Source organism: Pezoporus wallicus, unplaced genomic scaffold (assembly GCF_028554395.1).
Source record: "Pezoporus wallicus isolate ANWC-B61680 ecotype Strahan unplaced genomic scaffold, APGP_CSIRO_Pwel_v1 contig_8705, whole genome shotgun sequence".
Classification (NCBI taxonomy): domain Eukaryota; kingdom Metazoa; phylum Chordata; class Aves; order Psittaciformes; family Psittacidae; genus Pezoporus; species Pezoporus wallicus.
Window position 1 is genome coordinate 2,419,159 of NW_026638439.1, and position 24,825 is coordinate 2,443,983.

Below are 24,825 nucleotides of genomic sequence, written 5' to 3' on the forward strand. Positions count from 1 at the left end.
GCCATTAAAGCATTCCCCGTCTTACATGCAAAAAGAAGCAGGCCTGCTCTTAAAAATACTAATAAATTAGTGGTGATGTCTTGCTCGAAAACGTTGACAAGAGCTTCCTTGGGACACAGACATTGACTTCCCTTCTGCAAAACTGATTGCCACTGTTGCATGACATGACAACGTGCACTGGTGAAATAGCCTTTGGTTTTGAAATAGCGTTGCAGGAGTAAAACGAAAAACAAAACCAAACCAGCAAGTAGACAAATCAAAACAAGGCTTTCCTAAGATCCCTCACCCCGGCATGCAAGAAACTCGTGACCTAGAAAACACTGAAAAGAAACTGCCAACATCCACAGTGGCATGTTTAGAAAGAGGTTTCCTTGAGCAAAGCTGTTCAACCCAAGGATGAGACTGAGCCAGGGTCTTGGCGCCCAGCACTGCAGCCATTTGCAGGCCATGAAACAGCTACTGACAACACCCAGAGCAGGCAAGTGGGATTTCAAAGCCTTCACAGCCACCCAGATCCTCACGCTACCTGAGTACGCAGAAAGGTGATGGGGTGCAGGCTCATCTCAGCAGACTGTGTTTGAAAGGCAGAGCAAACCCATAAGGGTGTGCATATGTAGCTCTGATACAAGCGGACTTGTTGCTTACCCCCGGTGGGCTTTCACTGGGGTAAGCAGGTGCTGTACCCGCTGCTTGGAAATGACAGAAACCCTTCTGCCTGCTTTGTACTGACATTCCTATTCTGAATCAAACCCAGCGTTACCCTCAGAGATGGGCACCACCTCTCACACCCACTTTCTCCATTCAATGGTTTTATCATGATTATGTTATCATGGGGATGTATCTGAGCTGTTCAGTCATTCCCAACGGCTCTTGGCTTACCTGCACGGCAAGTTATTATGCATTAGGAAAAGAAAAATAAGGAATGAAATTAACCAATGGCTTGGAGAAGAAAACAGATTAAAACCCAACTTCTCTCTCTCTGGCAGGGGCTGGGTAGTAATAAATGATGGTTCCTGTAACATAGCTCAAACTCCACTGTAATGCTGTATGCAAAATCTTAGCACAAAATTGCCTGCAAGAGTGGGAGGAGGTGAAAAATGTTCGTCAGGTGTAGAATCAATTAACACAAGGCATCATTAGCACAGGGTCAGGGCGTCTGGGGAAGGCAGCACAGGACAGCGAGTCCTGCTCGGGTTCAAAACACAATCAAAACAAACAGGAATGTGAACGCAGCCATGGCTGCCAAACGCTGGTGCCTCACTGGCAAAACCACACCCTCATCAAATCCTTCATCTCCATAATTACAGTGTGGGCCTGTTCCCAGGCCTATGGCTGGGAAGGAAGCCCTTGTCAAATGGGGAACATGGAATACTGAGCCAGCAGGAGCCCAACAGCTTAAATAAATTCCCAGACATGGAAGATTTTCCATTTATGATCCAATGCAATCAGCTCTCACCCGTGAAACTGCAAAGTGCCATGGGACACATCTGAGACAAAGCTCATAGGGTCACTCCGGTCTCCTTCCAGCTCCACCATAGAGCTCCCTACACCGAGATCCCTGATTTCCCCCCGCCTCATCTCACACTGAGACTCCAGTTTTGGCCTATTCCCTTCATCCTGGCAATTCCCACAGGCTGAGGGAAGACTTCAGTGAAATGACATGATTTAGCTCAAAGCACAGGCTGAAATGAATTGGCACCTAGACCTGAACTTAAAAACATTTATTCATGGAGACTTGGAAGGATTCCTTGACCTGGAATGGTAAAATCAGAAGCTGTTACAACTTTAAACAACCAACAGCAACATAAACAGCAGCTAAGGTTTGTACTAGTCATCTGAAATGACGGGAACCATTAGCAGCTTTCAGATGAAGCTGGCCAGACCTTTCTCCCACACCAGCATCCCTAGCTCAGGGCCCAGTTCAGACCCTCTTCCTAGTTTAACTTGCACAAACCCAGGCACACTTTGCACTGCAACACCTCTGCTCTAATCCAAGTGAAACACAATCCTTACTAAAGCAAAAGGCTGCTCCTGCGACGGTTTAGATCTAATCAGCAGCATTAACAGATGTTCAGATCCAAGAGGAGAGCCTCAAAAACTAAGAATGCTATTATTTCACTCATTCAAATCTTAGAAAATGCAAAGATCCCCATTCATCCCCTCCTTACACTTACTCCACACACTCCTCTTCTGCTACAGCAGAAAGAAGTGGGCCTGCCACTAAAGCTCTGGTTGTCTTCTGGCTTTCTAATCTATGCAGAAGACTACCAAGTCTAGCTAATTCACGCAATGAAAAATACCTCAGAGACCTGTATATGAACTAATTAAAATAAATAAAACCAGCACAGATAATGATAGAGCAAATCAAGTGCACATGAATTCAGCCAGTGACTCACCACTCCCTTGTTTTCCTTATTGGAAAACTCAGCGTATCACCGTAGCAGAGTGACAATGAGTCAGGAAACTGGCATGAGCCACAAACGGCAAGGAAATTAAAAGAAGTATCTACAAAATCTCTTTGGGGAGAGATCTGGGAGATTTTTGCTGGCTTGGTACAGACGTGGCAGTGGCCTTCACAACCCTGCTCTCATGGCCTTCTGGCTACACAAAGCCAATGAAGGAAGGAGTCACCAGTTCTCCTCTGCACAAGACAAAGCAAGGCTCTTGCTCTCAAAGAGCAATTTGATGACTTTACTTTTATATCGTCTTACTTATATTTTAATCAAACGCGTTCAAAGCACACTATCATATCCTACTGAATGCTTGATATCACCTTATTTAGCAAATAGGTGGGTATTACTTGCCTTAGCACCAACCAAAGTACATGCAAACATTTTGACAGGACTAAACTGAGCACTAATGGCACGAGTGACATGACAATAACAGTTCCCAAACTAACTCCCTGTCAGCATAACCTCTGGCTGGTCGCTTTGTTGCCTGCCTCAATCACAAAGACCATGAGAACCTTCTGACACAGATTTTGGGGCAGGTTGTGATCACAAAGCCCAGGCAGAAAGCCTGTGCCATCAGCTGTACCTTCTCCACACAAATAGCTGTGTCACTGTAGACGCCAACAGATCACACTTCACTGCAGTAAGATTCAATTCCTAATGTCAAACTAAAAGAGTTCTTTAGAGAGAAATAAACCACCACAGATTTCAAGGTTGTGAAGCTAAGGCAAGAAAGCCTCTATGTTTTCTAGTGTCACAGGCTCCAGTGAGTGAGGACTTTTTACCTCTTTTATAGCCACACACACTTTTGTGACACAGAAGATGTGAGCGAACAACTGGGTGACCAGTGACGACTTACAGCACATGACAGCCAATTTCTCCAGTTAAGAAGATTCCTATCAAATCTGTAGAAATACTCAGATTGGACATAACTTCCAAGTGACTGCATCTCATCTCTAATTTACAATTTGCTTCTGCTTAGCAATGCCTCGAAGCTGTTTTGGAACATCACAAGCTGTCCAGGGCACGCTGGTATATTTCTATGTAATGTAAGGAGCTTCCTATCCTTTTTTACTATAAAGAATGTTTTATAAATGCAGGGGTGATGCAGATGCAGAGGTGCCCTGTTTCTCAGTCAAAGCATGACACATCTACTGGCATGGTCCTGGGCTAAGGGAGATTTCTGGTGATCAACTTCATGTCAGCACAGGGGTAAAGGAGCACATCTCTGCAATGTTAGTTCATGTCCACTACACAAACCTCCCTCTGCAGCCTAGGTCTGGATAGAATCATGAGGCTCTAAGTGCAAAAGCAGGAAAAGCTGGAATTGCCCATAGCATTATCTTCCACAGGGAAAGCTGACCCCAGCTGACCAAGGGATATCCCAGACTACATGACATCATGCTCAGCATATAAAGCAGGGGGAAGAAGAGGGAAGGGGGGAATGCTGGAGTGATGACATTCGTCTTCCCTAGTCACCATTACACATGATGGAGGCTGTGCTGAGGATGGCTGAACCTGAACGGCCTGACCATGAGAAATGCTGAAGGAATTCCTTGTTCTGCTTTGCTTGTGCAGGGCTTTTGCTTTACCTGTTAAACTGTCTTTATCTCAACCCTTGAGTTTTCTCACTTCTCTTCCGATTCTCTCCCCATCCCACCAGAGGGGAATGAGTGAACAAGCAGCTGCGTGGGGCTTTGTTGCTGGCTGGGGTTAAACCATGACAGAGCTGAAAAAGGTTTTGACTGCAGATACAAATACCTACCCTAAGTTTAGTAATCCCAGAATGGCCCTTACTGTTAAATATATGCTTTAAACATCTCTCAGACACCGCTGCTGAACATGGCAAGTAGCTTTATGAGTCTGTCATCCTGCATAAAAAGGAGGATAAAACTACTCCAAGGCCACTCTTTCACTCCTTTCATCCCCATTTGATCTGTTCTCTCTAGAGCAGCATAACCAGGACTTCCTGGGTCTCCTTACCCACCTCATGATTCAGAGGGCACCAGGAGCTTCTTGTACCAATAAATATACCCTTCCTCCTTCCTTGTCCCCACTCTTGTACCCACTTGGGGAAGTCTCCCATCACAAGGGCACTGACCTACACAAGAATCCTACCACACACACGATGTAAATAAACCAAAAGGTCCTGTTTAGAGGAGCTGTTTTCACACCCTCACATGACCTGTGGCAGACGTTTTTCCTGCAGATGAGGCTTGTGACTCCACACTGCCAGCGTGGGCTCCTGGAACCCTCTTGTGCTTTCCTCCATAACTACTTAGAGCATCCACTGCGATCCTCTGATCACAGGCATTTTTTACTCTGTGTATGAGTGGAAATGCCCTTCTGTCATTGCCCACACCAGTATCTCCCAGTAACAAAGCAATGCAATACTCCTCCGCTGTTCATGTGCATACATAACGTGTGTGTGTATGTACCTCCCATAGGAATGCATGAAGCATTTCTGTTTTATTCTGGGTCCTGGTCAAGCTGTGCTAGGAAGTGATCGAGGTTAGTGCCCAACTGTCAATGGCTGCATCAGTTACTGTGAGCAGCACATCTTTAAATGAATCTAGGTGGCAAGGGAAGTGGCTTTGTACAATTACTCTAGTGAGGCACACAGGTACTCAAAGATCTGCGTGGAGCACAAAACCTTGTGAAGGAAGCCAGGGCTTACCCACAGCACCATTAGGGAAAAGAGAAAAGAAACCAGCTTTGAGGTTATCAGAGGAGATATTTAAATGCATCAGTCTAGCTTCTTAAATACAACCTATTAAAGAATTTACCACGTTCTACAATAGCTCCATGATTGATACAGCAGTAAAATCTGTGTCTAAAAGCCCATACCTGAATGAGGGTGTGTGCTTAGATGAGAAGACAGTGCACTAAAACCAGCATGACAGCTAGGGCTTCTCTGTAACTGGAAGGGGTCATTGGTGTAGCTATGTGACTACAGCGATACCAGGAAATCCTCACAGCACATAACAGGGCTTGCCCTGTTTTATTTATAGACTGTTTTATCCAGTGTGAACTGTAGCAATTTCTGAAGCTCAAACACCCTCCACGGCAACGTTTTTGGGTTTTGCCTAGCTCATTGCCATAGGAGCTCTTTGACAAGGGCTATGGTAACAGAACAGTGATGCACACTCCTAAGAAACACAGCAAAACCTGAATTGAACCCAGGTTTGAAAGCCAGGACTGCTCTGTTCCCAATTCTGACACTAGATCACAATTTAACCTTCTGTAGGTTATATGATCATGCAGAATTTCAGAGTCTGCATTAACCTAATGAAGATAATAACAATAATAATGTGTCACAGATACAGCAGGGCTTGGTTATTATGTTCTTGTGAAGTGCGCAGAAGAGCCCCAGATGAAAGGGAAATTAGGAGAAGGAAGATTAATTATAAGACATGTGCATCCCAAATAAAAAACAGACAGGAACGTTTTTGTTGTTGCTATTATTAGGAGAGAGAGTCTCCCTGATTTAGGGCAGCTTTTATTTCTGTGTTGGTGAAGCAAACCCATTTAAACCACTTTCCATGTTCAAACTTTATTTGCAGATTGTGGGTAGGTGATAAAGGCTGTGGAGCCTCTGATACTGCAACCGAAAAGGCCTTTGATCAAAGGTCTGATTTCACAGTAACTGGTGTCTGTGAGATGACAAAGCTGACAGGCTCACCTGGCTTTTAACTGTTGCAAGGCAAAATAAGGAATCAAAAATTCATGGCCACTCTGAAGGAAAGACTAGGACTGAGGAAAAGGAAACATTTCCTGTGGATAAAGACACCCTAGGGAGCAAACTCACTCATGAGAAATGTTGCAATGAAATGATATTAACAAGCACTCGGGACTTTAAACAGAGTTGTGTGAACAGAAACATCTTATCTAGGAAGTACTGAGCATTTATCCTTTAGGTCAGTACCATTACCTGGTTTAAATATGGGGAAAGTGACACAAAGTGACACATCTGAGCTCACCCACAATTGAGAAGCACAGGAAGAGGTCCAAGTTCCCTACTTCTTCCCCAAGCTTCAGCCTAGACTTCTATCCAGCCAAGCAGACTCCCTCCTTTGCCAAAGATAAGCCCCAATTCTTCCTGCATCATGCTCGGAGTGTCAGATTCCACACTTCAACATCAGCCAGTGACAAATACAGTTCTAACTCTTAACTTCATTACATGAATTTCAAAGTGTTACCAAATTCCATGAACTATCCCCCTGGGGCATTTAGTAATGAATTGCTTAAAAAATAAATGCGTACAGGAACCTGGGAAAAAATAAAAACAGTAATTGTGCATCCTTTCCACGACACAGAAAACCCTTCACCTTGCACAGAAAGCTTTGTGTCTTTCATAAAATAAGGTGGTACTGAACCCTTCATTTCTCAAGAGTCAGATTTTGATACAAGTGCTGTCAGGAAGTCACCTCCACTGTCATTTGTGATGATTAACAATGCAGTAGAAGAGAAAAAAAAGACACAGCCTGCAATACCACTGCCTAAAAGAGGAGTTTGAGGTTCCCCCTTCACTAGAAACACTAAAAGGCTCCAATTTGTTAAGCTTCTGCTCATGGCCTGTGCATTGATTCCTTACTGACCAGTGCACCATGGAGCCAGCTAAGCACGAGATCAAGAGTTAACCCCGGCATGTAGCTCAGAGAAGCCCACATCTTTTCCAAAGAAAAGCTTGTCAAGACCCCACACCAGTTCACAGCAAGTTTACACCAAAAAGTATAAATCTAACTAATGAACCCTGTTTTCTATGGCTCTCTGTCTTGAGACAGCATTCTCCAAGCTTCTGCAGAGGTGGCGGATGTTCAGAATCTTTTGCCTCTGCGGTTTCTTTCCCATCTAATAAACATGAAGCTCCTGTTACAGGGACTCCCTCCTTTCCCTGGCTCCAAGTTCCATGGAACCTCAAGATGCATTGTACTTTTGAGAAGTCTTCCTTCTTCAAGTGTGGATTAACACAGTAAGGGGAGAGGGGAATAAAGAATAAGAGAGACTGATGTACAGAGTGCCCTCTGTTCAAATGAAACTGCTTCCACTGCAATTTATGGCTTCATTTACTGGAATTGCTTTAGTTCTTTTATTTTATTCCAGAGTAACTTCTCTTTTTCAGAAAAACTACATATATTCTAGATCTGAAGCTGGCTATAGTGGCTCTTCCTCTCTACACAGCAGCACATCAGCAGTACTCCACTGTACCTATAAACTCGGAAACACATGCACTATTCCTTGCCAGTTACAAGTCTCACTTCTGTTAATCAACATCTTCAGTCTTTTAGGAAGACAAAACACCACATGACTCTGGTGAAAACCAGCAACATTTCTTGCAATGATGTTTAATAACGAGAAGTTTCTTCATGACATTTGGCCTGGTCCCCAGCTCTCACTCCTTATCTCAGGATGGTTTTAGGTGTGAAGTGGAAAGCTGTTAAATCTTCAGAGATAATCAAGACCAGACACAGGTCTGTCCATGAGGGACTATCAGGGAAATAAAGGAAACAATATTTATCTTTCCCTCCCTACCCACACTCTACTTTTGCAGAGAAATATCTAAACAGTTGAAGAGATGGGGTCACGAAGAAAATGCTGAGCCACTGAACTTGTACAGAACATAAAAGGCAGAGCTTCTTTGAAGAAACAGTCTGTTGGGGTCCTGTGAAGATGCTTTCTCACAGAGAAGAAAAAGAGAAGATCCATTTTGAAATTAAAAGGCAACCCAGTCCTCAATATGGACTGTAATACATGTTCTTTGGTCCTTCACTTCAGTCACTGGTATTAAAGGCACTTCTTTTAGGAGACATGTCAATCCTTTTGATCATTTATTCTTGATTTAGATGTTGAGCAGAAAATAAAGCACCTCGGTTGTATGCCCATTAGAATGCTGCATAATATAGAGGGGATGAAATTGAAAAAGCATCCAGTCTGAGGCAAACAGGAAAAAAAAACCCTCAATGTTGTCTGATTATTGAAAGTAACTCACAAGAATATTGTGAAGGGCATGTGAGGTCAGTAAATTCAAAGTAAATGAGGCTTCAGGAAGTACTGTAAACTAACACCAAAATCAGTGCTATCAGCTAAAGTGATTCTCAGATAAAAGAAATTCCCTGTCAAGCACTCTGCTGTGGGGTATACATGTTGCAGGTGGAGAGCAGACTTGAGCTCTTGTATAAGCGTGCCATGCCCCAAAGCCTTTATTCCATCTGCTCATGACATTGGCTCAAATCACACTTGATTCCAAGTAACCACATGGTGTGCAGGATATTTGCTGGGAAGCTGGGCTGTAGAAGCAGTAGGCAGCAGAAGCAGTAGGCAGCAGGTGCTCTATCAGTCCCCTCAGTGCTGAAGCAAGAGAAGTTTGCTCTGGATGTTAGTGCAGAACACACCAGTATGGCTATAGCTCACCGCTGAACATGTTTTAGCATATATAGATGGTAGGTAAATCCACAAGAACCTGACAAAGTAGATGTGTGAGCTACCGTAGCACAAAGAAAGGCAAACACCAAGCTAGTGAAGGTGCTTTCAAGTCAGTCCAACAGCCAGACACGAATGCCACCCAAACACCAGCAGATAGCTCCATGCAGGTCTGAACAGGCACTCCAGGTGTTCCCAGGAGGTACACGCTTTACCAAAGGAGCTGCAGCATTCCTCACCGATCTCCGTCACGGAATGGTTTTGAGATGGGGTCCCAGAAGTCATTTACTTTGTAAGACATCTCCCCCAAAAGGTATTGGGAGGGATGGAAATGAATACAAGAGAAAATGAATCTTTTCATTAGTTCAGAAAGATGCAATTCATGACTCATAGCAGCTTGTATAAATAAATAGCATAGTTTAAATCTTATTTGTAATTATACTTCAAGCCAGAGACTTTCAAAGCTGCACTGAGAATATGGCATCCAACTGTCTAATTTATTGTTATTTTAAGCAGGTACTGTATGCCCAAATTCCCTTGGCAGATTATATCTCTTCTTAAGTGTTTTGCTAGAGGTAATTTTCCTGTGTTCATGACAGCAGCAATGAGAAGAAGGAAATCAAACAAAAGAGAATTACGTCTATGCTGTCCAATTTCTTCCTCTCTCTGTGGCAAGTTGAGAGAGATGTGGGCACCACTGCAAAGGGGTACACTTGCTGTGCTCTGCTGGTTCGGCACTGAAGAGGAGTGGAAGCGAGGAAGGACCAAATGCAAGTAGATTGGCAAAGGAAACAAACCAGTAGGCTTTCTTTACCTGCCCTGCATTTCTGAGGAATATGAAAGACTGCTTTTGGTGCTCCTGCTCACTGCACTACCCACCTGCTCATCACATTACAATAATTAACAAGGAACAAAAGCTCAGAAGCAGATCACCTTGAAAGTCCTGTTCATACTCCATCAGGCTCCTGCAGGCCACAGCCACAGCCTTAAATTCCATAAGGAACAAAAATGTATAGAAAACCAGGAGTTACTCAGGAGAAGAAGCATCTGTGCTAATGCATGGGTAAGTCTGGAACTCCAACCTGCCCAGGGAATGAGGCTTACCAACACCTTGCTTGAAATCCCCCAGCATGCTTGGAAGGACCTGCTAATCCTCGAAGAAATGGATGCAATGTGGAGGAACTGTCACAATGCTGGTTGCTCTTCAACAGTCAGAGAATAAAACTGCTGAGAAGCGCCTATCACATAACTACTGCTTTTTACTACCTATCACAGCACTGCAGCATCGCATGAAATCCCAGTCATGGAACAGACACATGGAAAATGAGCAGCCTCCCAGTATATACCCCTGTTAATGGCCACAAGGATCACAGTCACCCATTCACAACAGAGGTTGAGCTGGAAAAGAGGTACCATCTATCCTTTCCTCAAGACACTGTTTTAACCAAGAGAGATCTCCACGTGGAAGTACAATCAAATCCTCAAGTGTTGTACTTATTATAACTGTAAGATATAAATACAGATATATATTCAGAACAAAATGTTCCCTAAATCAGTTTAACTCTTTGTTTTTCTGCTGGTAGAACATCTGGACTGCACCTCCCTCAATTAAGAACTTGCCTTTCATGCCAACTCAAATCCCCATGCAGTACCTTTGATTTTAGTTTCATCTCCTGCTCAGTTTGCTCCCATTTTGTGATGGAACAGACACAGAGGAGTCAGAGCTGCTCCATGCACACTAAAACTGAACCCAAACACAGCAGGTTTTCCTTCTGTGCTCAGAAACATGGCCAGTAGTTTGACTTTTATGCGACCATTACTTAAAAAGGCACACATAACCCTACCCAATCTTGAACTGACTTCAAACCTCTTTCTTTACTTGCCCCTATTCCTACCAAGTGTATGCTACAGGTAAGAAAATACAACTTGATTTCTGAAATGGCACAGGCTAAGAGAAGTCTCTTGCAATCACTTTTAAATACCTGTAATTTCAGAGAACACCAATGATTCATCTCCTTGTATGTGAGGTCATGAGCTGCTGTTCCCCATCTTCTGATGCTCTAAGGACCCAGAGGAGGACTGCAGATACTCAGATGTTAGAAGATGTAAGTGTTAGAAATGGCAAAGACATTTGTCAAACGCAAATACGCTCCGTCCTACTCCTACCTTCTTTTTAGCATAATTTCCGACGTTTTATATTGCATTAATGCCACTTTTGGGGGCTGAGGAGAAAATTCACCTCAGGCAAATCACCCTAGGATACTGCAAAAAGAAAAGACTGCATAAAACATCTATAGACAGAAGGATCCTGCTGTGTGCTACAGGCATAATACATCTCCATTCAGCTAAATTGTGCAATAGAGAAGTGGAGAAAAACTGCAGAAACTGCTTTGAAAACAAAAACAAACCCGTTTTCCTGGAGCCATCAGCAGGTCTGCTTGTCAGATCAGCTGCCTTGTTTTGTGTGTGCTCCATTCAGATGTAAAGAAATTCTTGAGGAAAACTGCTAGTACTGCTACTTACACCCTTCACATACGCAGCTGGAGTGAGATTTCTGCTGTGGTGGAGCAACAGCATCAACAGAACAGTTTAAACCTAATGGCAAGAGCTACTTAAATACGTATACAAAAGATTTCTTCATTCCCTGCTATATGAACCGTAGAATTTTTACATTCTTTTTACAGCAAGTTTTAGGGAAATGGGCTAATTCAGGGTAAAGATTATGAACTTGAAAGTAGAGCTGAAGGAAGGAGGTTAACAAAGGTAGATGGAGTCACAAGAACCCTCCCCACTTCAGCAAGGAAAGCAGAAGCTCCACAGAAGGGAAATCTCGGAGCCACCAGCAGACATCTGTCATGTTTTAGGTTCCCACCTGACAACAGCACACACACGGCCTCATGCTTTTTGAGGAAGCGCTTCCAGAATCAGTGCTAACTTTTGAACAAGTAGGATTTAAGAACTGCCATCTCCTGGTTGTTTATCCTTGTGATATCTGGCACTCTCCTTAAAACAGCTGTTGCTGCAGTTACTGAATCCTTTAACCTTATGGTTGTGCAGCAAATCCCCCAAACACACAAAAATCCAGGCTCCAAACCCAGAATACAAGTCAATCACACACAAAAACCGACTCATATTTCCAAGTTTCATGGCAAATGCAAAAGGCCCTACTTGTTATGGTGGCAATTACTCACAGTAGGGTGAAAGTTTCCATCGCACACCACCAGCACCCTTTGATTTAGTTTTTGCAAACAGAACAATGATGATTCCTCCTACAAAAAGCTTGCTCAGACAAAAGATAACAAGGACACATAAGGACAACGCAAGAAAACAACACATCCCTCTGACTGGTATCCTCACAGGACAAGATGGAAAGGCCTCAAGTTGTACCAGGGGAGGTTTAGATTGGATATTAGGAAAAATGTCTTGACTAAAGGGTTGTCAAGCATTGGAACAGGCTGCCCAGGGCAGTGGTGGAGTCACCATCCCTAAAGCGACTTAACAGATGTGTAGATGTGGTGCTGAGGGACATGGTTTAGTGGCAGCCTTGACAGTGCAACAGTTGAACTCAGTGATTTTAATGGTCTTTTCCAACCTAAACAACGTGATGACTCTATCTTGACCAACTCAACACCCTCTTTTTCATGTTGCTGCCACGAAACAAACCCTGCACCTCTAAAGCTAGGAATAACTAAAATCCTCTGCCTGTTGCTTTGCTATCAAAATACTACTATGGCCACCTGGCCTTGTAAAGGACAAATTACATGGCTGTGGTTCTGCCCCCATGAGAATTTAATTGCTGTATCTTTCTTATCTGATCAGCAGCGTCCCAGTTCTTTGCTTATCAGCTGCTGATTCCCACCTCCCTGCCCTGCCCTGGTTACTGCTGCTCCCCAAGTCACCTGCCAAAGCAACCACTTGTGTGGCCTTGGCCACAGTCAGAGGGGACCAAAAGCACCTACAAAGGAAAGAGGAGGAAAAAGGGAATGGGATTTTCCTTCACTTTCTCCTCCCTGCAGAAAACAATGACTAATTTGCCTTCTAAAACAAAATTAACACTGCTAATGCCTGCAAATAGTCAGCTAAGCCTTCAGAAATGACCAGACCCATTATTTCAGCAGCAGCATGTCCTAATCCTCACCTCCACTGCTCCAGATAGATACAGACTAGCTCTAGAGCCTCACCTCATAAAGTGCTTTGAGTTGCATCTATTTCCTCTTTGAGTCCTTCATACTGAGACACTGAATTACATCATCAATTTCTACAAAGTAGAGGTATTTAAATGCCATCCATCATCATGGTTTTACTTAAAACCCCTTTCCCTCTTTATCCCTTTCACACAGTTCACTCTCAGCATAACACAGGGAAAGCTTCATGTTTTAACACACACTAACAATCAGCTGCAAACAAGAGGTGTGAAAGGGAATTAGGTATGCAAGTGAACTCATTCACAAATGAACTGCCCCTTCATTTTCAGGAGCATGCTGCTTTGCCACACTGGAAAGGCCTTGCCAAACAGGAGGCAGAGAGGGAAGCATCAGTGTTGTTCCAGCAGCTTGAAAACAACTGGAGTGGGTAAATGAAAATACACTTTTGCTTCTAGGTTGGATGGGGCTAGGAGCAACCTGGTCTAGTGGAAGGGGTTGGAACTGGGTGAGCTTTAAGGTCCCTTCCAACCCAAACCAGTCTATGATTCTGTGAGAAGCTGTTTCAGGATCGACCTCTTCTAGTTGCTGTTCTGTTTCCAAACTCAAGGCAGACATCAGCATCATCCCCAACATTATGATATTAACAATGAACAACTAACCTACAGGCCCCTGGGAGTACTGGTGATTTGTGAGGAGTTCTTACATGCTGGACAATCCTGCTATGCAAGGTAGGAAAGCAGAGCTAGGGAGGAGCACGCAGGAGGTCTGCAGGGTGATCACAGGGTGGAACATGGGCTGTCTGTGTTTCTCACATGTTCCTGCTGAAGTCCCCTTACACAATGGAGCCTTCTCCCTGTCTGCTTTCTCTCTGCTGTCCTGCTTCCAGCACCACTTACAGGGATGTAGCAGGGTTAAAGAGCACAGGGACTCCTGCAATATGATGTACTCTTGTGGACCTTAGGACTCTGCAGTAATAGGAACAGCAATACTTCAGGGCACTGTCCAAAACCTGGCTTGAACTCTCTGGTCCTCCTTCCATTTATCCTTTCTAACACAGGAAAATAAAGGAGTAAAATCTTTATCTCAGTTGTACAGTATAAACACTCCGCAACTACCCTGTATTCTCACTAACATGGAGATACCTCAGCCAGGCTATTTTCTATGTAAGCTTCACATTATTCAACTTTGATCAAGATATGAATATCATTTCCTTCCTGAAACTTTTCAATCCAAAATAAACATTCCTCCTTCACAATCCAACATTTTTCCACAAAGCCACTACTAACATTTCACAGCACATTTCAAAAATAAATGCTTGCAGCCTATCAAGTAAAGCTTTTAGCTTAAATTACACACTCTTCTTTCATAAAATTACAGAACGTGGTTTTGCCTTCTTGCTGTAGCAGAGACTGCACAGAAGTGCACTGCAGTACTGCTGCACCACATCTGCAGCCTGCAAACTGCTTAGGCCCAGTCTTCTGCTTCATATTAAACAACACAGAACCCCATTAATTTGATCAGAAGCAGAGATAAAGATATTGGGCCAGCCTTACTGGTTGAGGGCTGCCAATTGAAGGGTGATCCTATCATACATAGGGAAAAGCCAGTGGAAGAAGAGTTGCCCACAGGTGTGGCAAAGGTGATCCATAAGCAGAGAGCTCCAGTCCCCCAGCAGACAGTGTTGTTACCTGTCTGCACAGAGCACAGCACAAGTGTCCTTAATTGCAATTCCTAACTGCAAATGGAAATAATACATCGTTATTCAGGTTAGACATAAAGAGGAAGCTCTTCCCTGTGAGGGTGAGGAGGCCCTGCCACAGGTTGCCCAGAGAAGGGGTAAATGCCCCATCCCTGGCAGTGTTCAAGGCCAGGTTGGACAGGGCTTGGAGCAACCTGGTCTAATGGAAGGTGTCTCTGCCCATGGCATGGGGTTGGAACTGGATGAGCTTTAAGGTCCCTTCCAACCTAAACCATTCTATGATTAGTGTATAACCAAAAAGTCTCCTCCAGGCATTTAAGATTTGTTTAAGAAGCCCCCATGACTACTTCAGTAAACAGCAGAACTCCACTATGTTTTAGAGCAGAGCAGAAAAGTATAAAGATCTGGAGCTTAAAGTATCTTTGTACTTCAAGACCAACCTCCATCCACTGGTTACATCATAAGCCCTTGAAGATCAGAATAGTTCAGTTAATTGCATTTACTTGTCATGTCCTCTTACTTGAGAAATCCATTTAAGGCTGTGCACATAGAAACAGTTATAACAACAACAGGGGATACCCAGAGGATAAAATTGATGTAAAAAGCAGACAACAAAGAATAAGGTTTAATTTCTCAGGGGTCCTAAAACAAAACAAACAAAACAAGCCCAACAAAACAGCACCGTGATGAAAACCAGATGAAAGTGCAACTCAGATCCATCTCTCCTTTCATCTCAGCATTTCAAGTTTTCAGACTTTATAATAAATGATATGTTCTTTCAGTTCATGACATGACATAATTAAACATACGGCCTAAAATGAGAGACTGGGTGCTAGCTGGAACTCTGAGCATGTAGCTTTGATTTCAAACGAGCCAAAGGCTCACAGCAATAACTGACCCTTCCACCAGCTGACAGGACTTCAAGACCAGAGCACGTTATTTGGGAGATTCTTGGACTTTGCATGGCAAACAGAATTTTTCCTGCAGCAGCTCGTGAGCTCACATTTTGAGGTGTCCTAGAAGAGCTTCTGGTTCTCCAGCCCGGATCTCCTCTGAACAGTTACACTGCTGCTGAACAACACAAACTTCTCTGTACAGTGAACACACAACCCAGGCACCTTCTTCACACATCCAGGAGGCAGCTCTGCACCCCAGCCCCCTGCTCACCACCTCTGCCTTGTCAATGCTCTCTGTCACAGCACAGCAAACCTCTGCTCCATCCTCCTTCAGGGGCGAATGCCTCCGCTGGGGCTCAACAGAAAAAGACCACACTGAGGAGTTTAAAACATTCAAAATTCCAGCTCAGAAACAGAGAGCTGACAGTGGCCAACATTTCTAAGGGCAAAATTACAGCATGTGGGAATTACAGATCTGCAGAGAAACCAGCAATCTGTGAGGAATTCAAGTCACCAGGAGCGACAAATGAGGACCACAATGCTAACAGAATTAGACACAGTCTCCTTTTAACCTTAGCTCTATTTTTAAGGGGGTTTTATTTAAAAAAAAAAAAAGTTTTGTATTTGTTTTGTTGTTAAAGTTTCCATGAAACTGGGCTGAGAGCAACTGTGGAGGAATGAAGCTTCCCCATAATTTACTCTCATTACCTTAGGATGTGTGAAACGAAGCCCATCCCTGTACAAGGAGGTTTCTTCCAGCTGTTGAACAGTGACAGTGACCCAGCAAGGATAAAACTCCGTAGCAACATCAGAATATCCATACCCTTTGCAAATAGGCCCCTTGACTGGAGGCTGTCTACTGTAAGCTTTGGTGTTTTTTGAGGTTCCCTTGCATTCTTCAGTCTTCTCTCCAGCTGGGGAGACTGCTAGAGTGAATAGGCAGCTCTCTCCCACTGTGACTGCTGCTCATCTGCATGTCAATAGGCTGAACTATGGAAACACAAACAAGAACCCAGCCAATTCCCACCCCCCTCCAATCACTAACAGTAAACTCACACAACAGCACCTTTAAAGCCATGCCTGTTCTATTTGATAATTACTCTAACAGCCCACCTAAGCATGGCCACTCAGCCCCGGTTTCCAAAGGAGAAACCAAAACCTGAAGGATGAGGAGGAAACAGCTCATCTGCTGAATACAATGTTCGGAAATGTGAGGTGAACATTCCTCACCAAAGCCAGATGAATGATCCCACCCGAGCACAAAGAATGGGTTCATATTTCATATATTTTCCATTGTTTGAGCTTGCTTGGATATTAGTAACTACATTCAGCAAACACCAACGAGAGACATTTAGTAGCTAAAAGATTAATGTTCCTAACAGTGCAATAGCAGAAGCAACAGGCAGGCTGCACCCTGTTCAGTTCCACCACCGTTCTCCACTTCTGACACAGAGACCCACCCTTCCATGGGCACAGTTATCTCTAACACCCACCACTGAGATGTGCAACATCCACTGCTCAAACGAAAACATCACATGAAAGCTATTCACAATGAGGGAGCAGCAGCATCGAACCCCAAAGGCAGCCAAGTGCCCCAGTTAGCTGCTTAGTCCAAGTAGGGTTCCCAGGAGGCTCCACTGCCCAATGCTGTTTGAATGATTTTCAATGATAGAGAGTCAATAAAAAGCCAGGATGGAACCAAAGAATTCTGGATTGAAACAAGTGAATACTTTGAGGTGTAAAATATTTAAATGAGATGGCTTCATGACATAAGGAAATGTCCTGGTTTCAAATTTTCACATTGGAAAAGGGTTGGTTTGACTCCAAGGGGCTCATCAGACAGTGAAAAGCATGGTAGAAGGGCTTGTGCAGAGTAGGCAGACCTGGCAAGCCTCAGAGCCCAGTGGCTATTTCACAGTTGATCTTCACTTTCTTGATCCTCCTGAACGTGCAGCTGCTGGGGCACGTGTGCCTGGCACACAGCATCCTGCCTGGGGAAAGGGCAGCAGCCCTGTACCCCAGAGAAGGCACAGTGCCCAGAAAATCTGAACAGAAACAGCAAAAGAGGCTTTACCAACCTACAGTGGGTTTCAAATAGAAGTCTGCAGTGCTCCACAAGGGACTGCTACTGTCTCGAAAGAGCCAGCATCCTCCCAGTTACCACTTGGCACCAATCACTGGTGAGCTGTGTTGCTGACGGTCTTTATAGATTTAACAGAAACCTCATAATACAGCCTGTTCTAGCTTTCACTACAAAGCACTCTTCAGCTGGACCCTGTAAAAATATAATGCAGTATTTATGGACAAAGCCAAGCTTTAGGAGACTAGCAAAGTATTAAGTGTCCTTAAAACTATTAATGGAGATAGGAGAAACAGGGAGCACTTCTCAGTGCAGGCTGCTGGCACACGAGGTCCCAGCAGCAGCCAGCAATGGCAGGTGCACATGAAGAGGTCTGTGTGCAGATTCCAGAGGGACAGCTTTCTAACAGAGCAGCTCTTCTCCATTGGGGCTGGTGTCACTCCTTAATTTGATTACACACAATGAGAGCCTGGGGAAGGGACAGAAGGAAAGGAAAATAAAAGAGTGATGACAATCTAAGCATCCATGCTGAACTTACAGGGCGCGTGCAGCTGCAGTCGCAGCAGCAGGGGTACCTAGCAGTGGTCCACAGCAAAATTACAGGGGGATCAGACAGCTGACATGGCATGATCCTCTGGTAGACAAGAAATTACTTGCTTTTCCCTCAGCAAACCACATGCCACATAGCAATTTTGAGTGGAAAACTGCTATCCCAGATTTAAAGGGAAACTAATCCATGAAAAGATATCCATCACAGAGCGGGAAGGCCTGGACTCTGTGTGAACACAGCACCACACACACAGACTGATGCTCCATCTGTAACTCTTGCAGTTACCAAGCCTTTCACCACCAGTCTTTTTAAGAGTTGCTGAGAGACTCTTTTCTAACCAGAACATGCAACCTAAAAGCACCCAAAGTGTGCTCATGCTTCCCTCCAGCCTTGAAACCTTAGAGAGGGATTATACCTTTAAAAGACAGGACAACCCAGTCCCTATTGCATTCTGGGTTGAAAGGGGAAAATAGAAACACAAAACCAACACCAGAGTCTAGGATCAGGTCCTCCAGACTAAGCCCAAGAATATCACTAAGGTATAAAATAGCTCTTGTTGGGATATTTAGGTGCAATTTTTTTTAAGCCTACCTTAAAATTGCCATGGCACTACCTGCCAGAGTCTAAATTATACTTGCAAAATTCTATATACTAATATTTCAAGTGTATAATTAGAAAGGAGAGGATACAGTTCAGAAAAACCATACTTATAAACCTATTTCTTTAAAAAATGGAAACTTTCTGCATGACTAAGATCTGTATTTTAGGTCTCCTGTCTTTACGCCTCAACACTAGCAGAGGCAACTGGAGCCCACGTTTGAATAGAAACTGCAGACAGGGATCTTCTGCATTATGTCAATGGCATTGATAAAACAAAAATATAAAGAAAACTCAAACCTTACTCCTGCAGAACAGAAGAAACCCCTGAAAACAGCAAAACGGTAGAAAACTTGTGCTGCTAATAAATTTTCTTCTTACCAGCTTCCTTCACTGCAGCCAAACTCAAGCAAGCAAGAAGTTTTGTGTGTTTTAATCTACCAAGAAAACTGAAGAGCTGAAAAATACTGGGTTTGCCAGGCACAAGTGTGATTAATGCCATTTACAAACAGCTTCATTATCAGATCAGTGATTTAAATCTACTAACAAGTGATGTCCACAGCACGACTGATCCTAACTGTTGCTCTCTGACAGTCTCTGCTGAGACCTGAGGCTGAACATTCACAACTATGGAGACAAACTGAACTCTCCCACTGCTGGGCTTGTTCTGTGCACACAGATCTCTTGCTACAGATAGCAACCGCATAGGAAATCTCTCCCATTCATCATCGATGCAGTTTGTACTTCAGCAGCATAAAGTCTGAGTGAATAAATCCAAATATCATCAGGTTACAAAGTCCAGTAATTCCTAAACGGTGATGAACATATTTCCTATTCACGTTGAAAATGTGAAGGGAAGGTATAATAGAGCTTGACTAAGTATTTTGGTCAAGGTTAAATCCCAATTCAGACTGTACTGCATGTCCTTACAGAAAAAAACCTCTATCCAGGCACTCACAGAACTTGTGCTTTTATTCAAACATCAGCTCTACTGCTAATTTATTCTTGTTAAGTGGCTTTCAGCAATGCAAGCGATTTAAATGTACACTTGTGAGGCAAATGTAAGCTTGCAATGATGTACCAAGTTTGACATTTATACTGTTACATATTTTTGAGCATAGTATGACTACAGAAGCATTACTAATTTTAAGTCACTTCCAAATGAGAATACAGAGAAAAAGTGATTTACTTCTCTCTTCCTCGGCTATTGTTGCAATCTGTCTTGCTCCACAGCCCAAAACCATGATAATTTTGGTAGCTTTATAATAACTTAAAGTACACCCACTGTGCCTTGAATAGCTACCAAAAATATGCTTTAATAGCAGATTCATCTTTGCACACCTTTAAGGACAAACCTAATTTTAACCCTACTTGGAAAAGCATTTTAGCTTCCAAGAGCTTTCCTGAAGCATGATAGGAGACAAAGAACCTCTGGAAGGGCACTCACTATGCGGTGACTCAACGTGTGTTTTCTCTAGAAATATGCTCCACGAAGCACAGTTGTTCTCCCTGCACAGCATCTGTAGCTTCTGAAACTGCCAGGTTCAGAAAGAAGCCCACTTCTCCAGTGCCCCCAACACCAGCTACTTAAGTATGACCCAAAACTTGGTTACATAGTGAAAGATCTGCCCAATTTCATGGATGCTAAAGCACCTACAAAACAGTGCACTAGCTTCCAAAACTGGTCAAAGCGTACAAAATAACTGCAGTACCCATTTATGCCAAGCTGGAATTTGCCAACGTATAAGAGGTGCAAATAATGACTACACAGGAATATATGTTTTCTGAAGGAAATACCACGCTGCTCTAAGTTTTAGCAGTTCTACCAAGACCCTGCTATAATGAAACAGACAAGAGAAGAAACCTCATTAATTTTATTGCTTTTCTAGCACTTCTGTGCAGATGAAAGTACACCATGGAGCTGGCAAACACACAGCAGTGCGGGCCAGGGAAGCATTGTGAACAGCTCGTGAGCATCCAGAACCTGCATACATATAAAAAGTAGATTAAATGAACACGGGGAGAAACGAAATAAAGGTAGTTATTACCTTGTCAGCTAGGAAATGCTGCTGGGGAGAAAGCAGGGAGGAAAGGGCAGAAAATACACTCACTGTGTGGAGTACAAGTGGGCAAGTGCCCAACCTTTAGCCAGAATCAGCACCCAACAAGCTCACATTCTGACTAGTGACCCAAGGGGTTTTGTTAGGGATTGTTCAATTGTCTGTGCAGTCTGTGTGCAAGCACAGACGAACAAAATCGCTGGGATTCCTCTCATGTAGAGAAAAAAGTTCTCTCCCTTGCTTTAACACCAGTTGGGAATAAAACACACACACTTCTTACTGTAGTTGAATTGATCATCCAAAACCCAGGAACCTCAGCACGCTGTTGTTCTAAGTCAAAAATCAATGACTAGAAACGAGCACCTTAGTAATTTCCATGTCTTGTTATAGGAGAGTCATAATGGAGAGATCAATGTTTGCCCCTCCAAGCACTCTTACTCGAGTAAACAAGTACCTTGTTTGGCTCTGCAGAGTTACAAACTCCTCAAAAAAATGCAAACAAAAAGAGTCTCATCTCCTAACACTATCGTATCACGTTGCTTTTGGTCCTTTACCCCTTCTCTTCCCCAAGACCCAACGCATCAAGGAAAGATCCAGCACATCCAAGATAGAGCTGCTCAGGAGCTGTCAGTTTTAATCAGAGCACTGTAGCTGTCAGTCATCAGGGGCCCTTGGGCATTTGGCTTCCTGAATATATTGTTATCCTGAAATCAGGCAGCATTTCTGGCTGCTAGACGGAAATAACAACATTATTACAAATGCTTTAATATTAGCTGCAGCAGTATTTGAGTCCTAATAGCCTAACACACAAACACATGCAACCACTCTTTATGAGGCACATTGGTGCATTAGAAATCATTTTTCCTTATTGCACAGTTTGTTTCTTCACTTACACAGTATTTATTAACAGTGTCGCAATTCTGCATTAATTATTATTTAGCAGTGACAGCATGCTTGGAACTGCACAAAATTGGTCCCTGCCCCAAAGTGCTTAAGTTGCCCTGATTCAGTGTCCCATAACCAACATTTCATACACCAACCTGTTTGATTACTATAGCCTGGATAATAGTGCCACTTGGTCAGCTAATATCACATCAAATTATTACATTTGTGCTGCTTAGGACAGCCAAGCTGCAGTGGGTCTAGCTGGGATAAAGCTCACAAGTATAAGCCTGTTGGAGAAAACCACCCAACACTAAACCATGGAATGGTTTGAATTCGAAGGGACCTTAAAGCTCATCCAGTTTCAACCCCCTGCCACCTGCAGGGACACCTTCCACTAGAGCAGGTCGCTCCAAGTCCCGTCCATCCTGGCCTTGAACACTGTCAGGGACGGGCATCCATCCCTAGAATGCAAAGGCAATGTGAAAATGTGAATAAAGAAAACGCTCACTGACAAGTACAGAGCAAATGCACAGAGTGGTTTATAAACCTCCCAGACTGCACAGCTGGTAGCAAAACTGTGCTAAAGCAAATATATGCCAGTATAAATGCAAAACATTCAAGGTCATCGCTACTACACAGGCACAAGTCACAAAATACAGAGACAACACAGAGAGAGAGAGGTGAAAATTGCAAATCAACAAGGGAAGACATCCCCTCCTTTCAGATCTGGACTGCTTTGTTGGCATACTCTTCCCAAAGGATCACTTCTCTGAAACGAAAATATGCAGAGAGAGCAGATCATCAAGTCATAGGACAGCCATATCAACCAAAGTTAACCTTTGGGTACTTTCAATGCAAGACCTGCTGGCTTCACACAGACAGAAGTCATGTTGACTCCGTCAGTTCACCCACTCTTGTTTTGCATGTTGCCAAGAACACAGGGCTCACAGTCTAAGACAATAATGACATGTTTCTAACACAAATAAAATGGGAGGCTATGAAACCAATAATTGTGTTGTTATTTACATAATTATTGGCAGAAGCCTGAACAAGGAGTAAAACAGATTACTGCAGTTTTGGTTCAATGCAGCCTTAAAACAAAAAAACCCCTCACATGCCAAGGCTGAAGGGATTTTCCTTCCAGCATGTGGTTCTCTCATTCTGCCAGCCAAGCTCCAAGCTGCTCCTGCAGCTTTTCTTCATAAAAACCCTGATCTTTTCCCTCTGCTGTTCTGCTCAGCCACTGCAGTTGCTGACCACCGGCAGACACAGGAAAGGTATTAAGAAAAGCAAGTCTATAGGAGATAATACTGTTATAGGAGATAATACTGTTCAATAACATAACCCTGGTATGTTCATGTTGCTGAAGCCTGAATTTAAGTCTGGCAAGGCATAAACCTGAGTTTTTCTTTAGCATTTCCCTCCCTTCTCTTCAGCTGGAACTGCTCTGTGATTTCAGTTGTGGCAGATCAACATCTTTATAGAGAAAGATGATTTACTGCCTCAAAACCAGAAGCACAGAATAGGTGGGAGCAGCAACACTGCTCTCATAACATGCTTCATCAACGTCTAGAAAGATCAACCTGACAGAAGAACTCAATGCCTTGTTATACGTTGAGAGATGGCATGGTGGTTCCCAGCCACATCTTGTGTGGAGGAAACACAAGCACTAGGAAGAGTGGAAAGACACCACCAGAAGGTCCTGAACAGCTCATCCCAGAGCTTTCCAACATAAACCTTCAGCCACTCTTGACTGGCAGCAGGTCCAAAGGAATGACCTCAGAAGTGAAGGCTTCTACATCACTTCAGCCATCCAGGATCCCTTACATTCTCACTCTCCTGATTATTTATACTGTTGTAAAACCAGAAGCATGGAAATTGCTGTTCGCTCCCTTTCACTTCCTTTCCCTGCAACCCTACAGAAATAGCCGAGTTACATAAGACAGAAACACCCACAAAATAACAATGAAAACAGATGTGTCAAAAACCAGAAAAACAAACGTGCATGTGCCTACTGTGTGTGCCAGTTCTAAGTAAAGTGCTCATCCAGGTTATGAACAGCGCAGTGAACTACCGTAATAGTCCCAAACCCAAAGCGAGGGTCCGGTAGTTAAAGAGCTCAGACCTAAGGGTTTGGTGGTGTGGGGTATATATTGTTTGGGGTTTTATATTCCCTTTGCCTCTCTCAGGTTTGCTTCTTCCAGACCAAGAATTTCAGAGCAGTTCACAAAAATGGCAATTTTCAAGAAAGCTCCATGCTATGTTCTGTACCCACACTTCTCTGGAAACCACCAGGAGCTGTTCACCTCACTTATACCTGTCTGGGCTCTGAGCCCAAGCCCATTTTGTTCAAGTCCTATCAACTTCCATGGCCCCTTAGGCACTTCACAGGTCCCCTGCAGGACTCATTTTGAACATACATTATTTGTTCCTAGAACACTCATCAGCCTACATCCACACTGCCAGTTTCCACGAAGCTCTCTCAACCAGCAGAAAGGTGTCATCCTCCATCATCCACTTCCAACAGACATCTTCCTGCTTTCTCCTGTGATGCCCATCATGTTTGATAGATCCTGTCTGCAAATACTTGCTGAAAGCTACCACTGTCTTCCCTCAAATCCCTCCTCATTCTTCAGTCACTAGTGACTAACCAAGTAAGTTATATCTGCTGATCTCCTAGGGCCTATTACACTAACCAATACTGTCTCTTGTCTCCTTCAGGCTCTCACATCCATGGCCTACAGCTTTCTGATATCTCTTGATACACATGGATTCCAGGTACCGTGAGTGCACCATCTGATTCAGTAGGAGCTGCACAATAACATCTTGGTCTATAATATATGTAAAGCAATGTTGATGCAAACAAAGAACCCAGCAGAGTTCTGATTTCCAAATTTCCTAATTTTTATCTGTAAGGTAAAACTCTACCTTCCCACTGAATCTCTTCAATAGGTACTGTGAACCTTGATTAACAGTTACAAGGAACCACAAGACCTTTATGAGCTGCATTTGATTCAGGCCAACACATTCTAGCACCTTCCAA

General features: G+C 43.5%; 1 protein-coding gene and 1 long non-coding RNA gene across 6 annotated transcripts in view; one reads left to right on the forward strand and one right to left on the reverse strand.

Annotated features, from left to right (window-relative positions):
• Window positions 1–24,825, reverse strand: part of SPNS2 (SPNS lysolipid transporter 2, sphingosine-1-phosphate) — a 126,095-nt gene that overhangs the window by 95,254 nt on the left and 6,016 nt on the right. The gene's annotated exons all lie outside the window — the stretch shown is intronic.
• Window positions 5,606–23,776, forward strand: LOC130599906 (uncharacterized). Its single transcript, XR_008972319.1, has 3 exons — window positions 5,606–5,693; window positions 13,345–13,442; window positions 23,219–23,776. It is a non-coding gene; the product is annotated as an uncharacterized LOC130599906 (long non-coding RNA).